The sequence below is a fragment of the Rhinatrema bivittatum genome, chromosome 1 (assembly GCF_901001135.1).
Source record: "Rhinatrema bivittatum chromosome 1, aRhiBiv1.1, whole genome shotgun sequence".
NCBI lineage: Eukaryota > Metazoa > Chordata > Amphibia > Gymnophiona > Rhinatrematidae > Rhinatrema > Rhinatrema bivittatum.
Window position 1 is genome coordinate 472,199,462 of NC_042615.1, and position 12,395 is coordinate 472,211,856.

Genomic DNA, 12,395 nt, shown 5'->3' on the forward strand with positions numbered 1-12,395 from the left:
CAAAACGCGATCGGGCCCGATGGAAAAAAACCCACATGTGAATTGGAACCGGAATCCGAACAGATTCTGGTTCTGATTCACATCTCTAGTAAATAGGGAAATATGTCAGGGCCCTGATAGCTAGGCTGGCTCTCCAGGAGCTTAAAACCACTCATAACGGCATGTGCAAAGCACATTGCAACCGCGATAAAGCCCTATCGCATGGCTTTACGCAAATGAAAAAGGTGTAGTTAAAGCTGTGCATGCGATACAGCTTCACAAAACTGTGAGCCCAGCCCACTTGACCAAAATTCCCGCCCCAATATCCTCCCCTTTTTCTCATTTGCATCGCACCAAACGTTATGGTGCTTTCGCATGCATTAATGGCGTTTTCACATGCGTTAAAGGCGTTTTTTGCATGCGAATTAAATGAGTGGTACCGCGAGAAAAAATGTACTTGATATCAGCTCATTCTCACAAATCTCCTTGCCAGTTAGTACATCAGCCTTTTTATACTTTTTTCCATCGGGTATTGGGGTGTTGCTAGAATTGTATATGTAGCAACAGAAAACGTTTGCTATTTGAAGTACATTTTAAAAGGCCCGCGTGTTAGACTGGTGGGTTACATGCGTGGCCGGGCTTGCGCGGACTGGGAGGGAACTGGGGATCGGACGATCGCACCACCATGCATAGGTTATAAAATTCACCCCCCCCCCCCCCACCCCCCGCTGGCATCTGCGAGTTGCGGGCTGCCCGCACATGCGCACGTGGATTTTAAAAATGCAGCGCGCGTGCGCGCATGGCCATCAGATTTTATAACATGTGCGTGCCAGCGCACGCATGTTATAAAATCGGCGCGGCCATGTGTGTGCGCAGAGATCTGCTTGCACATGGACGCCATGTGGGTTTGAAAATCGACCCCTGAATGCATTGCTGAAAATGGTAGTCCAGTGTTACTAATGATTATTAGTACATTTGTTTTGTTGGTAACAATAATATGGTTACAATAATATGTAGTAAGGGTGCCACTGGCATTGTACGTGTAGGAGAAAAAGGAAGATATCTATAGTGTACAACTTGTAGCATACAATACCCATGCAGGCCATGCTAGTGAGCACACAGTTAGATCTAGCATGGGACAATCCATTTTGGTATTTTACTTCTTCAGTACCTTATGCTAAGATACAATCTCAGGTATAATGGATAAAAAATACAATAACTTTCCAGCTGTTAAAAAACTATAGGAATCAATTAAAATTGATATTCTCATCCAGTCTAAGTTCACAAGAAGGCTTGCAACAAAAGATGCTTAAATGTGATTTGTTGTTTGATTCTGAAACTCCAGTTATGTCATTTATCTAAAAATACAGCACTGATAGAAGAATTTGGGAAAAATGAGTGGCAGCAATAGCAACAAGAGGAAAACGGTTTGGACACTGGTGTGGGGCCCAATATTTTGAAAAGGTCAACTTAGACTCATTCCTCTGAGTCCTTATTTGAATGGAATATAACAATTCTTTCAGACACAATGGGAATATCAACAGATACATCCACCAGCACTATTAGTTCTGGATCATTACCTACCAGTGAACAGATAAGTAATTACTTCTCTGGGAAAGTCTTTAAGATTAGAAATCAGATTGATTAGGCTATCCCTGAGATTTTGCTCTCCACCATTCTACAACATCCTCCGACAGTAGAAGGGGTATTTAATGAGGTACAGAGATGTGAAATTTCACTCCGTCTTGTAATGAGCTCTCTATTACCAAACAAGATTGGGCTTGATTCATCAAGGCATTTTCCCATAGACACAGAATGAGAGAAATGTCTTAGTGAATCAGGCCCTATATTATTATGAGGGATTTGAATGAATTCAGAGCCTTATTTATTGAAGATGTAAATGAAATTTAGGATAAGACCCAATGTGGGAAGTCACAAAATTACCCCCATAGGGGGTAATTTTCCATAACCTGTGTTGTTGCAAAGTATATAGATATTTTTTGAGCCATGGATATTATATGCTATTTTCAAAGGAAAACAATGCAGATTGGTTTATTTTAAGATTTCCTAAAAGGTGCCCAAAGTGTTTGAAACTGCTTTACCTATGGCTGACAGAACTGGAGCAAAACAGTGCATATACATTTGAAAATCAAAATGTATGTGTGCTGTTTACTACCCGACCTGAATATCCTCCCAAGGGACATCTCTTTTTAGTACAGCTGAAAGCAGACATGCAGGTGAATTTTAAAAGCCCTATGCCTGCCAAAGCCAGGAGATGTGTGAGCATCTGCGGTCACCGTGAGAATTTTAAGAAGCACCCGAGTACGTATGTATTGGACATAAAAGGGAAAGGCAAATAAAGGGGTGGAGAGTGGGCAGGGTATGGGCGGGCCATGGGTAACATGAAATGTACATGTAAGTATTTGCTGGGGTCTCCTGTCACTTAACTTTACTTCTGCAATGAAGAGCTTGTAAGTAATGAAACAAAAGAAAAATGAGGAAAGTTAGTGGGGTTTTAAGGGTTGGGGCTAAAAGGGAGGCATATTAACTAAGGGGTAGATTTTAAGAAATTGTATGTGGGCGTCCATGTGCCCGCGCTACCTGGCGCGTGCACGTGGATGCCCGATTTTATAACATGCGCGCGCAGGTGCGTGCATATTATAAATTCGAGGGTTAGCGCGCAAGGGGGTGCACAATTGCCTTCACCCGTTCCCTCCCAGGCCGCTCTGATTTTGGAGGGGCCTGGGAGGGAACTTCCTAACCCCCTAACCTAACCTCCCTTCCCCTTACCTTCCCTCCGCCCTAGCCCTATCCTAACCCTCACCCCTAATCCCGCAATTCTCCAACACAGCAGCAAATGGCCGCTGTGCCGGAGGCCTCTGGCCTGGCCCCGCCCTGCCCCTTTTTGAAGCCCTGGGACATTCGTGCATCGCCGGGCCTTTCTAAAATAGGCCCGGCACACATAGGCTTTTGAAAATCTGCCCCTAAAGAGGTTAGGAAGTCCTATCCTTTGCCTGGGCAAACTAGGAATGGATTGGGGAAACTGGTAATTGTGTCGGTGCACGTGTCTAATAAATCCCCCCACTTACATGGTAGAGCCAACACATGCGCACGTCCATATAAAATGTGTGCACTTGTACATGCGTACAGCCGATTTTATATTATGTACGCATAGATATGTGCGTATGATGTCAAAATGGCTGCAACCATTAGCATACGCCCGTGCGGCTGTTTGAAAGCTACCGTCATGTTGTCTAAGCCCTGCATATGTTTAGCCATTCTAAGAGAGGACGGCAATTTTCATCTAGGAAAATCTATACCCAGCAAACTCCCTTTAGAAAAATGTTCTTCTGTAACTTTACCCATTTTGTTTAAAAATGTATACCTTTAGCAGTGTTTTAGCAAAATAAGCCATAAGTAATGGCTTTGTGTCATCTTAAACTGGCTAGGGTTGGCTCTTGATTGCTTACCAAGATTATCTTGGTTACAGATGCAAAATATTTATTGATTGAAATCTTAAAAACCTTCCCAGGACATGATTATAGGAACAGTTATAAAATGAACATGGCAAAAGTCTAAATTTATATTTTCTAACATTTCAGTTGCTTATACTTCCTGTACTTATATCAAATACACTAAGACATTCCTGAACAGATTTTTCACTGGTCTGCCCATAGTGTAAAAGCGGGAAAGAACACTGTATTTTCTTACAATTGGACTATTTTGTAAAGGAGTCTTTTTTGCAATCTCACCTACCTAATAAAGACAAATTTCTCATGACTGACAAATAAGGAACATGGATGGCTGTACTATATAAACCATGGAGACAAATTGAAAAATTGATATTTTTGTATCAACAAAGCATGTACATTTTACAAGAGAACAGTGTCTGGATCGGATTAATAAGATAATGAAAAGAAAAAAAAAAAGAGACAAATTCACAAGTTTAATTGCCTGCATTTTTCACTTTTGCTGGCAAAGATAAGGACTTATACTTTTGTTCCCTTGCCTTTATATTTGTTCTGCAGTAAGGGGAGTCTACAATCTGTTTAAAGATGAATCTATTTTTCATCTGGTAGTGAATTTTACACAGAAGGAGATTCATTTTCAAAAGCATTTCTGTGGATAAACCCGCGTTTTACCTGCATAAATGGGCTCTTTCAAAATGATGGGTAAACTTATACACGCATTGTCCTGGGCACGTGCAAGCTTTCCTGGTCTGAGTAGACGTAATCTGGGGCGTGAAGTTAGGAAGGGCTTTGCACTTATGCATACACACAAATTTTACAAAGTCTGACTGGGTAAAACAAAACAAAACAAAAAAAAAAAAATCAGCTGAATACCTTGCAAATGATGTAAGTAATAAAATCCTCACAGTAACAGAAAAACTATCCACCCTGATATTTTATATGACATTGCAAAAGACCATGCAAGTATTATGGCCTTTTGCAATTTCATATAAAATATCAGGGTGGATAGTTTTTCTTTTATTGTGTTGTTTAGCCACTATCACCTGTACCACAAAACCTCTGCGTTGACACATTGGTTTTTGTAACTTCAGTAATAAAAGCCTACCGTCATAAGTGAGCACATATGAGCACCTAAAGTCAAAGCAGAATCTATTTTGACACTGAGGTTCCAGACCTAATCTTTGGCTTGATTCGCAGTCCAACCCCAGCATACCCTTAGTTCTCTACAGTTGACTTTCTGGACCCATAGTATCTCTGTCCAAGCACCCTTGTTAGACCCATGTTCCACATATTTTCCTCGTTTCTAAGTTACCCATGTTACATGCTTGTTTTATGTGTTACCACGTTTCATTGTAAGAAATAAGAACCCCCCTGCTTATTTCGTTTCCGTTCCCTGTAAACCGATGTGACATCACTGAACTCATGTCAGTATATAAAAATGAATAAATAAACAATTTATTCCCATCTATGCACAATTTACAGTCACTCCTCCCCAAGAGGGAAAAAAACAGGATATAATCCATAAACATCTGGAAATTAATGTTCCATATAGATATTAAAAAGGTATGGTGAAAGCTTTGCCCCTTAGGGAACACCAAAGGCTCAGGTATACTCCTTTGAGGAAGTTCCCAGGCTCACAAGCTTCTGTCTAAGAGGCATGAAGAAAACTACATAAAACAATTTATATCAGTTCCTTTGCAGCTAGCTATTCCAGTGGAGCCGAATGATCTAAAATCTAATTGAACCAATAGTGAGCCATTACCTGTGTCTAGGTCTTTCAACAAATCCTCAGAAATTACCTATAGGTCCATCTCTGAATCACAGAACTGTCTAAATTCAAACTGACAACAATTCATGATGCTATTTTCTGTGTTAACACACAGAAAAATTAGCATATGTGCACATAAGTAGCACCTACTCACATTCGTGCTCATTTATAAATATCAAACATATGCATATATTTTTGCTTTTGCGCGCACGTATACATATGTAAAAACAGGTCGGTCTAGAGGTATTCCAGGGTGGTGCTATTTAAAAAAAAACAAAACATACATTTACCAGTTCACGTGTGAAATTTTTCAATCTGCTAATAATCTGGCATAAGTGATATTAATAAACATTTTTATTCTGTACTGTTGGCTGGGTTGGAGGTCTGGGTGAACTGTGGGGAGTTCATGCTGAAAACTCGGATGGTCTTGATGATCTGGTGAAGGACTGAGTGAACAGGTGCAATAATTGGTGAAACTGGTAATTTAAATTATGCACACATATATTAAAATATACTGATTTATGCGAGTAAACCCTACTTTATTTTTGTAAGTAAAATATATGTGTACATATTTTAAAATAGGTAGCTAAAGTAAGTATGTTTAATGCATTGAAATACTCACTTTCACTGTATTGAATGTATTCACATTTAAGCATATATATGTGTATATGTTACAGGGTAAATATAGCCTTCTTAGCGCAGCAGGCAGCACGTCAGTCTCATAATCTGAAGGTCCTGAGTTCGATCCTCAGAGAAGGCAATCTAAAACGCAACACAGAGCGTTACCGAGAGCGTAAATCAGCGTTTCACACGGAAGAACAGCGAAGCGTTCATCAGCTCGCAAAAAACCAGAGGAATAGCTAAACAAGTGGAGATTAGAGTTGCATCCCTTTACATTTAATTAACTACAACCCCCCCACCCTCCTGACCCCCCCCCCAAGACCTGCCAAAAATCCTTGGTGGTCCAGCGGGGGTTCTGGAGCATTCTCCTACACTCGGGCCGCTGGCTGTCGGTATTCAAAATGGTGCCGATAGCCTTTGCCCTTACTATGTCACAGGGGCTACCGGTGCCATTGGTCGGCCCCTGTCACATGGTAGGAGCACAAGATGGTGCTGGCTGTCCATTGCTCCTATCATGTGACAGAGGCTGACCAATGGCACTGGTGGCCAGAAGCCCGGCTCCCGTCTACAGCTCTTAGACTCAAGAGCTCATCAGCCCATATAGTATTTGAACGTACATCGACTCACGGAAGCTACAGCATGGAGAACATAGGAGCAGTCTAACCACCAGCGAGAGTCTTCAGTAACCCATCTTCAGATAAGTAATTCCAACTATTCATTAAGTCCATTGACATCCCCTGAAGAAAGACCGTGACGCGGTCAGAAACAAGGCCTTGTCGGGTGGACTTTTAAAAATGGTTTCTTACATAAGTCGGTATTATCATTACAATTTAGACATGCAACTATAGGAATCAATCTCCCAGAGATTTCACAGCGCGTTTTATAAATTAAAAAAATCAAATAAGGTCGGAGGAACTAGTTTAAAGGCATTACAAGCCAGTAATGCCTGAAAAATGTATGAAACATTCCACTTCCCCCTTTAAAAATTGTCATTTATAAGTTTTGTTATTATAAGCAGTATATAACAACATAGGATAATTTTTTTTCCCGAAGTATTCAATATACCATCGAGTAAAAAAATACACGGACACTTTATATTTGAGTTTGGAACATTGTTGATATCGCACAGTGTCTTGGAAGTACATTTTGGAGGTGTATAGATTTTTGGTTTGTCACAGGGTAAATATAAGCATATTTTATAATACGAGTATCTGACATGCATGGGTTATAAGGTAGTATGTTAAACCTGTGCACGGCCATATAAGTGCATGCAAGCTGCCATTTATTGTCTATATTCTGTTTTTTGCACTTTTTTAAGCACTTCAAAGTGGTTTACTTTCAGGTACTGTAGGTATTTCCCTATCTCCAGAGGGCTTACAATCTAAGTTTATACCTGAAGCTAAGGAGGGTAAAGTGACTTGCCCAAGGTCGCAAGAAGTGACAGTGGGACTTGAAGCCTGGTCTTCTAGTTCATAGCCCACTGCTCTAGGCTACTCCTATATATTCTTCTACAAAGTCCTGTTTTGAAGGAGCATTGCCTTTTTGATTAATTTATACATGAATGGGACATCCGATGCAAGTGAATAATCTTCTGGTTTGGTAGCATCTAAAGAAGATTTCTTAAGAAGTGATTTCATTGCTGCTAATTTCAAAGTCTGAGGGAAAATATCCTCCCTCAATGATATAGATAACATTGTGTGGATATTTCTCACAATAATATCTCTCTTTACATCCAGTAAACTAGGAGGGCAAGGATCTAACACTGAAGTAGTAGGATGCACCACTTTAATAATTGTTCTCCACCTCGTCTATAATAGGGATGTGCAGCAGGGACGGATACGTTCGATTCGATATTCATATTGTCGGGACCCAAATCTGTTACATCTGTTTTTGGGGACCCCGATTCGTCCATTAATTACATATGGTATTTGTTTCCCATTAAATTAAAAAAAACAAAACAAAACATCTCAACCCTTTACATTTAATTAACTACAACCCCCCATCCTCATGACCCCCCAAGACCTGCCAAAAATCCTTGGTGGTCCAGCGGGGGTTCTGGAGCATTCTCCTACACTCGGGCCGTTGGCTGCCGGTATTCAAAATGGTGCCGATAGCCTTTGCCCTTACTATGTCACAGGGGCTACCGGTGCCATTGGTCGGCCCCTGTCACATGGTAGGAGCACAAGATGGTGCGGGCTGTCCATTGCTCCTATCATGTGACAGGGACTGATCAATGGCACTGGTAGCCCCTGTGACATAGTAAGGGCAAAGGCTATCATGCCATTTTTAATACTGGCAGCCTACGGCCCGAGTGCAAGAGATCACTCCAGGACCCCTGCTGGACCACCAGGGACTTTTGGCAAGTCTTGTGGGGGTCAGGAGGGTGGGAGTTCTATTTGTTAGTGATACGTTGCATTCGTGGGGGTTTGCCATACATTTCAGAACCCCACGAATGCAACGAATAGGGACCTATACGTTGCGGATTGCTCATTCGTTCAAAACGAATGCACATCCCTAGTCTATAATAATTTCTCTAAATTCAGCAAAAATAATTGTCATATAATAGCTCTTAATCAAGCAAGACCAATCATTTTGGGACACTTAGGGGTAGATTTTCAAACATGCACGCACCAATTTTATAATATGCACGCATCGCTGTGCACATGATATCAAAATGCAATACCCATGTGCACATACACGCCCAATTTTATATCAGCGCACGCATGCATGGGCGGTTCCCAACTTGAGTGCAAGCGAGGGTGATTTTCTAAAAAAATGTATGGTGATGCAATCAGGCCATTCCCTCCCAGTCCGCTCCAATAAGGAGCAGACTGAGAAAGAACTTCCCTATCTCCCTACCTACCCTTCCTCCCTTTTCCCCGCTCTTCCCCAACCCCTAACTAATCTATTTTTTTTTTGTTTTTGAACTTACTCGCTCTCCTGAGTAAGTAAGTTCTGTTCTCCGGCCAGTTGCTGGCGTGTGCCTCCCCGAGACAGGGCCTAATGGCCGCTTTCCCGGCTGGCCCCGGCCTCATCCCTACCCAGATCCCACCCTGGCCCACCCCTTTTACAGACCCTGGTACTTCCACATGTACCAAGAGATACACGCATAGCCGGGACATTTTGAAAATGCGCTCGGCGCAAATGGCTCAGCCACCCGCATATCTCCCAGTATTTGCATGCAATGGCCTTTAAATTTTACCCATTAGAGAATAGTTTCTTTCAAATGTTTATCATCATAGAAACATTCTTCTTCTAACTGTGGTGTTAAGGAATAGATAGACTTGTAGCGGCAACAAATAAACTATATTGGAAATTAGCACCTGAAAATGTACATATATTTTATGTAGAATGCTAATGCTGGAACAATAGCTCCTGAAAGCTAGATATAAATGTATTGTTAGTCCAGTAAAGAGGTGTAATCTACAATATATTTGCTGACCTTTATTTCTATGCATTGTAGATAAAAAGAAAATTGCTAGTGCAAGTATAATTACATTAAACAAATGTATTGTTGTGGTGCTTACAACCCCATTACAGACATGGCTTATAAATGAACAAGGCGTAGAGGCAGTAAAACACTTTTTGACATGTTACATATCAAGTCATTATTCTTGTTCTCATAAGTTTTTGATTTTTGGTCATAGATAGTTTTATAATTACTAAGAACATTATAAGCATGACATTTGTGTTTCTGCCTTGGATTTGTTTTCTTAGACACACAGACGTTGTAAGTTAGATAAAGATGCTAAGCTACAAGGTTATAGAACAGTGATAAGGCCAGTTCACATTCTATCTAAGGTTATAGAACATTCTTGAAATCATACAAAGCCAGTTGACATTCCAACTAATTATGAGTCATAGATAACATCATTTACATACAAGGTGAAGATAAATAGCATGGAGACTGAGAGAAAATTATCATATGGCATTCAGATTATTTGTTTATAATAGATAGCAAATCACATACATTTTGACAATTAAGTAACCTACAGGGTCGATCATCAAAATGTGTTAGGGCCCTAACATGCGATAAATAGCTCTAATTTGCATTAAATTGCATATATCACATCATATATAGGATACTTTGCATGTAACCAGTCAGATACTCTTCCCTATTACAATGGCCTTCTTTGAATTCAATTTGCATACATGAATAATACAAATGCATGCAAAGAACATAAGAACAAGGGTCCATCAAGCCCAGCATCCTGTCTCCAACAGTGGCCAATCCAGGCCATAAGAACCTGGCAAGTACCCAAAAACTAAGTCTATCCCATGTTACTGTTGCTAGTAATAGCAGTGGCTAGTTTCTAAGTCAACTTAATTAATAGCAGGTAATGGACTTCTCCAAGAAATTATCCAATCCCTTTTTAAACCCAGCTACACTAACTGCACTCACTGCATCCCCTGGCAACAAATTCTAGAGTTTAATCGTGCGTTGAGTGAAAAAGAACTTTCTCTGATTAGTTTTAAATGTGCCACATGGTAACTTCATGGAGTGCCCCCTAGTCCTTCTATTATCCGAAAGAGTAAATAATTGATTCACATTTACCCATTCTAGACCTCTCATGATTTTAAACATCTCTATCATATCCCCCCTCAGCCGTCTCTTCTCCAAGCTGAACAGCCCTAAACTCTTTAGTCTTTCCTCATAGGGGAGCTGTTCCATCCCCTTTATCATCTTGGTCGTCCTTCTCTGTACCTTCTCCATCGCAACTATATCTTTTTTGAGATGTGGCGACCAGAATTGTACACAGTATTCAAGGTGCGGAGGCATTATGGAAGTTTCTGTTTTATTCACCTTTCTAATAATTCCCAACATTCTGTTTGCTTTTTTGACTGCCACAGCACACTGAGCTGACAATTTCAATGTGTTATCCACTATGATGCCTAGATCTTTTTCGTGGGTGGTAGCTCCTAATATGGAACCTAACATTGTGTAACTATAGCATGGGTTATTTTTCCTATATGCATCACCTTGCACTTATCCACATTAAATTTCATCTGCATTATGGATGCCCAATTTTCCATTCTCACAAGGTCTTCCTGCAAATTATCACAATCTGCATGTGATTTAACTAGTCTGAATAATTTTGTATCATCTGCAAATTTGATTACCTCATTCGTTGTATTTCTTTCCACATCATTTATAAATATATTGAAAAGTACGGGTCCCAGTACAGATCCCTGAGGCACTCCACTGCCCACTCATTTGTCCATTTAATCCTACCCTCTGTTCCTGTGTTTTAGCCAGTTTGTAATCCATGCAAGGTCATTGCCACCTATCCCATGACGTTTTACTTTTCCTAGAAGCCTCTCATGAGGAAATTTAATGCTAATATTTTATCGGGGCCAACTTAGAAGGTGATCAGCCATGATAAATAAATACACCTCCTGGCATGCGCTAGATGTCTGGTGAGAGGTCTGGGCCCCTATCATGGGTCCTGAGGCTCCAGATGCACATTTAAAGTGGCAGGGGAAAAAAAAAAGCTGTGACCAAATGGGGAGGTTCAGCGGGGGGTCATTACTGATTCTCGTTTCAACCCAGGCCGCCAGTCGAGGTGGCCTCAAAACATGCAAATAATAATAGGTATAGTAAGCGTGTGGCAGTGGCGCCCCCCTGCCACAGATACACTGTCCTGCTCCCTGCAAATGAGCAATCCCCCTCTCATTGGACCCCTAAATGGGACATCCCCTCCCCTTTCTACAAGGCCTGAGTCTGAGGGTGCACCCAACCCCACCGTGTGATCAAGGATAAGGTAAAGGGGTTTCTGGGGGGAAGTATGGGTGAGGGGGATTTGGAATGCTCATTGGGGGGCCAGGGGGAAGGGAGGGGTTGTATCTTTTGGGAGAGCTATGGGGATGGAGGATTGCGCATTCTGGGGGCCAGGGGCTAGGGGAGGGGGATGTCTCATTAAGAGAGCCAGGGGTATTTGGAATGTTCATTCAGGGCCAGGGAAGAAGAGCGAGGGAGGATTTCTCATTCAGGGGGCCAGAGGGAGGGGGGATTGCTCATTTGGGAGGGGGGGCGGGGAAGGGGCAATTGCATATTGTCCCATCCAAATTATGATCTATACCACATAGCACGACAAAAAAGAAAACTTTAATTTGTTTCATCTGCAAAATAAGAACTTAAATTTGTATTAAGTAAAATTGTGATTAATCCACCATATGAAGTAGCAATACTAAAATCAAAACAAAATAACATAGGGCTGGTATACTGCCCACCTGCCTACTTCAAAAAGATTGCTCATCCCTAATTGAACTTTTCATTAAAGAATTTCCTACACCAGAGACAACAATAATCTTAGGAGACTTCAACCTTCATGTAAACAAAACTCCAAGGTTGCTCTCATGTAACATAAGCCTAGAAGCAATGGAAGACCTAGGTTAGACACAACACATCTCAGAATTCTTTTTTGTCCACACACAAAGCTGGACACACACTCAATCTCATTTTTGCAAATACTAATAATTACCATTTGAAAACTGAATTCAAGTCAATCCCATGGTCAGACTACCAATTAATTAAAGCTGATCTTGAATTCAAAAAA

General features: G+C 41.1%; 1 protein-coding gene and 1 non-coding gene across 3 annotated transcripts in view; one reads left to right on the forward strand and one right to left on the reverse strand.

The window, feature by feature from the left end:
* LINGO2 (leucine rich repeat and Ig domain containing 2) overlaps positions 1 to 12,395 on the reverse strand; it is a 1,615,267-nt gene that overhangs the window by 784,615 nt on the left and 818,257 nt on the right. The window lies entirely within an intron of this gene.
* TRNAM-CAU lies at positions 5,905 to 5,977 on the forward strand. Its single transcript has one exon. It is a non-coding gene; the product is annotated as a tRNA-Met (tRNA).